This window comes from Oncorhynchus keta, chromosome 21, assembly GCF_023373465.1.
Source record: "Oncorhynchus keta strain PuntledgeMale-10-30-2019 chromosome 21, Oket_V2, whole genome shotgun sequence".
Lineage (NCBI taxonomy): Eukaryota > Metazoa > Chordata > Actinopteri > Salmoniformes > Salmonidae > Oncorhynchus > Oncorhynchus keta.
In genome coordinates this window covers 755,429-761,428 of record NC_068441.1, presented here as the reverse complement: position 1 = coordinate 761,428, position 6,000 = coordinate 755,429, and the positions used below count along the sequence as shown (strand labels likewise).

Genomic DNA, 6,000 nt, shown 5'->3' with positions numbered 1-6,000 from the left:
CCAGCTTCATAAGGAATGCTTTTCCAACAGTCTTGAAGGAGTTCCCACATATGCTGTGCACTTGTTGGCTGCTTTTTCTTCACTCTGCGGTCCAACTCATCCCAAACCATCTCAGTTGGGTTGAAGTCGGGTGATTGTGGAGGCCAGGTCAATATTATGTTTACCATATATTAAGTAAATAAATGTACATCTACCATAACTAACTATATTAATCTATTGCATACAGATGTTAAAAAAACAACTTATAACACACATAGACATATGGTAACCATCCCAGCTAGCTCAGGAAAACTAGACCAGTAGTAGACCTTTAGGACATGTTACTAAGGCCCACTAATGTGCTCCTATTGAAAAGCATAAGTTCACCTGACTTGAATGAAACGTCTCTGCACTGACTGTGTGGGATCTCCTGCCAAATTGCAGAGTCAGGTGAAGCATATGGTTGCTGCATCTGTTGAGTCTGTAAGCTCCTATCCTATGTTGGGACCAAAGCCATGACATTCATTCACAATCTGATTTAAACACTGGCCATATGTTGTCAATTGACTCTTCATTCCTTAGTCAGCTCACCAACTGGCTTGGCTCACCTCTCATCTTTCACCTGAGGGTGAGTAAGCATGAACAAACAATAATTATACTAAGATATAATTATATATACATATTCATGAATGCATATATATAATGAGTATATATATATATATATATATATATATTTATATGTATATATATATATACATTCATTAATTCATGATATACATGAATGAATTATTGATATACGTTCATTATTATGTATATCATTAATGAACAATAAATATACTGCTAATATTTTAGGTTACAATAGATGCAAGCTATATATGTTAGCTTTTCATGTAAACACTTTTGGTAACACTTTATATTATAAGTTGATCTTAATATGTGATATGTTACAATGTTGTTTACTAGAGTAATTACAATTTTACTCAGGTAAAATAACTTGATGTTAAGTGTTACCAAAATACAATAGCCTACTCTAGTAACAAAATTATATTAACATGCTGTACATCAATTATGAACGTTGCATCTCTAATTGTTCTGTTTGTACAAGTTTACTATGACTATTTTTCGATCTATTTTGGCAACAGATTTTCATGCAAATATTTAAAAAAATCCCAACAGAGATGTTTACATCAAATTGACCTGTTGCAGATACAAGGCTGTGTGTGATGACATAGTTCACATAAAAATAACTTTGCCGTTAAATTCCGAATAAAGAATACCAATTAAATGGGTTTCCTCGTATTTTCAACTCCACTGAGGGTTTTGTCAATAACAACACAACGTGTGTTATATTCCAAATGTGCCCACTCTGGTCTTGACACATGTGCTCTACCGAACAGCTGGCAAATACAGTGTGGGAGAATAGCCTACACGATGAGATTATTATGGACAAAATACCGACCTTTTTTTTATCTGTCAAAAGGCAGCCAAGCATCGATCATACTTTTTCCAAATGAAGACCCTCAATATGTATTGGAAAGGAGCACCAATCACCGCGTGCTCTTTCACAGCACATTGTGAAATTGATCATAATTGGTTTAATCTGTAGCCTAATAAAATGCATTCGTTCCCAAGTGGGGAAACATATAATCGCGTAAAGTGCGCATAAAGGCATTTCCTTCGCTATTTCTCGCATAATTCATTTTACCGACACAAAAAGATACCACCTTTTCTATAGCATTTTATTTTGACCACATTTTGAAAGTTTACTGACAAGTTTGCTTTTTCCAACAGGCCTGGGGTGAATTTTTTTTTATCCGACATATTTAACTCGCACAATAAGGTCGGATGGAAACCTGCTTCTCGATCAATATTATTGCAATGCGCCTTCAATCTTCAAATGTATTGCGTTCCTAACCCACTGTATGCATCCCCTCCTCAAACGTGATGGTCTGACTCCATTCCAGGTTTTGCGGTGTACCTTGGATTCCAGTAAAGCGTAACATGCAGGAATCAGCATCCCCAGTGCCCACACACGCTGCTGCCCAAGAAATAAATACGTTTTATACCTAAGCGTCAAATGAGACCCGCATCATTTTAAAACCACCATATGACCAAACAATTTAATAAACGGTTACAGATAGGTATCATATGGTAAATATGATAGTGAATTATGATTGTAATTGTCAGTAAAACAAATGAATATGTAAAAAAGCATACGTAATTGTACTATTATCTGTTTTTAAACATATGGTTTATTCTGTTCGCTTGCATTGCATGGTCTTTAGCTAGTGGAAGAAACTATTATTGCACTCCAAGCAGCCAGCATGGTCTTTCTTTTTTACAAGAAAAACAAAAAGTGAACTTCCTGTTTCGGGGTGGTCCACATACTTTGAGAAAGGAGGGAGGGAGGGAGTGGGGAGGAGAAGAGAGGTCTCGCATTCCACCATTGACTGTGCAACCAACTTCGGGTTTGCGGGAGTTTGGTTACCGAATATGGGGTTTGTTCAATGCTGTCCTGCACACTGATTTCAAGAATTACCTATAAAGAAAACGATGAAAAGAAGCTCCTAAAAATTGGACAAAGACGTAAATTGAACACGGGAGGAATAGAAGAAAGAACTAAAGGATCATTCCTGTAGCTCCATCTGTATGTCTGCCAGAACGCAGAGAGAGAGAGAGGGAGCTTTATTGGGAATTCTTGAACCCTCAGCGGGACGCAAGAGATCTCACCCCCAAACTTCCAAAACTTCCAAAGTCTTGGGATCAAGTCAACAAACTGATGCAGACGTCTTCAACTTTTCATAGAAGGTATTGCCATGCTTAATCTATTCGGTCTCCCAATTCTACGTTACCAAAATTCGTCGATATGAGTGGTTTTGTAAGGAAAAGGGGTGCTGAAGGTGTCTTTGTTGTTTGTTTCTATGCTAGTCTTATTTTGATTTCCCAGTCATGTAATGTCATGTTGACTATATATTTATGGCTATTGTCAGATTGCTGTCACCTCAGGTGAGGATGGTCTAATTGGGATACATTCAATCTAATAGGTGATGGTGGTGCGCGTGGTGTTTACATTGAATAAACAGAATTAATCAATGTTAGCCAAAATTCTGCAAATTCATTGTCTTTAGTTATTTAATTTGATTGAATACAGGATATTGCTGCCAGTGGAGCACATCTGAAATATCTTCAATGAATAGTACATTTCAATAGCCTACCTTATTTTAACTAGTGAAGAATGCCTCTCATTTCTAACTGAGCATTGGACGTTCCCAACTCATCTCTCACTTCTTTTCTTGGCTTGTAATTCTTTCAAAGTGTTGATGGTTAAGAATAGCCTTTCAAGAGTCAATGCATGTTTTGCCATTTGTCTTTGCATGAAGAGATTTTACTTATCGTGCCTAAAAAAAATAACTAGAGAATTTTGCAATTACACGTCTCTCACATGTCCCACCACTACCTCAACATATGCTAGTAGAGGTTTTGGTAGTCTATTCGGCCTGTGACACAGCCACACAGACTCAAAAGCCATCGGCCTGCACAGCTCCTCGCCATGTGTGTCCCAGAATTCCACAGAGGGGTTGTAGGGGCGCATGATAACAGCTGTTTCTCGTAACCTGAAATACTTGAGGTGCCAATATATTTTTCAAATGTCATCTGTCAGGACACCCACAGCCACAGCAAAACAACATAATTATTGACCAGATATGTAGGCCTATGACATAAGATCCAAATCCTTTGGTGATCATGTTTTTTAAACTGTCTTTCTTTCTTTCTTGAGAAATGGCCAAAACCATAATATGAAATCACACATGAAGCTTGTTAATCTCAGTAATTACTCTTAAAAGAGTTTTTAGGCATTGATCTGCTAATATGTTCAGTTTATGACCCTTAGACAACTTTAAACTAATATAGAGGGTTTGTCAATACTAGACTGACCTCAACAGGCAAACACCTTTGTATCCTTTATTGACAAGGAGGAGAGCCAGAAGACTGTTGTATGGCAATCAACACACTCCCCAACCACAATATCGCTCAACATCAACAAATAATGCCTGAATGTTTATCTGGTCTGGTCACACAGTCAGGGAAAACCTAACCTTGCGACCTGACAAGAAAAATCTCCTGGCCTTATGGGACAACATGGGACATAATTACTGATGAAATGGAAAGGGATTGAGATTTAGAGCAGCAAGGAGAGGAAAAGAGAGGAGGAGAGGACCGAGGAGAAGAGCAGAGAGGATGAGAGAGCGAAAGGAGGGGAGAAAATAGGAGAGGAGAGAGTTGCACTTGTCCCACGACTGGTCTGTGGTCTGGTTGGTGTGAAAACCTCTGCAAATGATCTTCCTCCTCCCCCTAGTCTTTGTCAGAGTGTGATGGGCCTGTGTTATGGCCAAAAGGCTCCCCGCTAGGACAGGGCCTAAACAAATAAAGTATACAGGAAGTATCTCCCTTCCTCCTATATGGTGGCTACCTATCGGAGCAGTAAGATGACTTGTACTCTGTTTTATCACCAGCTAGCTGAAACGTCTGTTTTCTCATTTTACCTCAGAGTTGATCTATTTATTTAACCAGGTGGCTCAGCTAAGAAGCACATTCTTATTTAGATGATGTAATTGAGAGGCAATATTTTCATTACTGTATTATTATTCATCATTAAAGAAAACGGTTTGATCGTAAACATAGACTATAATGTTTTTAGAAACCTATTTATCATATACATACATATTGTGACTAACGGGTGAATGTTTTTGGAAACAAAGGGAAGTGGTCTTGAATTATGGTTGGAGTTTTCAACGAGGCGAGCTTTCAGCAGAGTTAGACACACTCCGGGGATTGTGTTAGTCTGGAAGAGCCTTTCTTACAAGAGAAGACCACAAACAAATCAAAGTGAATACAAAATCGAAAGTCCAGGTAAAGATGTAGAAGGAACCAGATTTTTGTAAGCTGGCACTTAGCACACACTGGACCTCAGGCCAGACAAGACCATGGCAGACCAGGCAAGCAGCAACAAGTGGTGTGTTTTTGTCCAGCAGATTCCATTTTAGTCCGCTAAGCGTGGTACACGTCACGTGACTCGCAGCATTGGTCACATCCCCCCTCCCACCTCTCCAAAAGAGAGAGAGAGAGAGAGAGACCACCCTCACTGGGATCAGAGGCCCTCAATCAGGCCCTTTCACACCCTGTGAACCTGAAACAATCCGGCTTTAATAGCAGCTGTCTTTCCCAGGCCCATGGACCTTTAGAGCGGCTGCAGCACTGCCATAGGCCCTCTCAGAGCAGAGCGGCTGCAGCTAGCCTAGCGCTGTGTGGTGCAGAGAGCCAGGGACTGGGCCGTGGATGCACCAGGGGAGTCGCACACACGTGCTAGCACATGATTCTCGATGCTCCGAGACCCCTCTCTTTCTTTCTTCATCCCCCTGCAACTCTCCCTTTCTCCCTTCATAATTGTGTCTCATTTTCTGTGAGGATTAGACAAAAGGAAGAAAGGGTGTTTTTTCCTGTTCATTTCTCTCTCGCCGTGGTGTTTTGGCATTAAAGCGTGCCCGGTGGCAGTGCTGTTTCTCAGTCCGTTCCTCTCTTTCCCACCTCTTTCTCTCGCTCCCTCCCTTTCTCCATCTCCTTGAATGCCTCCTGTCGATCAATAGAAAGTTGTTGTAGTTTTTTTTATTTTGCTCTAATGTAATAACCAAGTCATTGGTCACATTCCTTGAATGCCTACTGCGTACTAACTTAGTTATAAACTTCTTCCCCATAAAACCTTGATGAAAAAGCTAGTGTCCTTACTCTGCCTCAGAAGGAGGGGAGGAGTGGGGGAGAGAAAGAGAATAGAAGTGGCGGAGGAGCACTTGCTTTACTAAGTAGATGGTTGACACAAGAGGGCAAAGGCATTAGACATTTTGAAAGGTTGAATGGCATTAGCTGTGGATCACACAGAATGGAATGAGAAACGTCATAGTCATGGGAAATATCTGGAACATGGTTTGAGAAATTAAATTAAATGAACTTTCGATTAAAGACATT

At 40.0% G+C, this 6,000-nt stretch overlaps 1 protein-coding gene across 1 annotated transcript in view; it reads left to right on the top strand.

Moving 5' to 3' along the window:
• The first annotated feature begins 2,429 nt into the window (after positions 1–2,429).
• LOC118399825 (zinc finger protein GLI1) overlaps positions 2,430–6,000 on the top strand; it is a 121,507-nt gene continuing 117,936 nt past the window's right edge. Inside the window, exon 1 of the mRNA XM_052473184.1 lies at positions 2,430–2,787. The gene's annotated coding sequence lies outside the window, so the exon portion shown is untranslated. The remainder of the gene's footprint in view (positions 2,788–6,000) is intronic.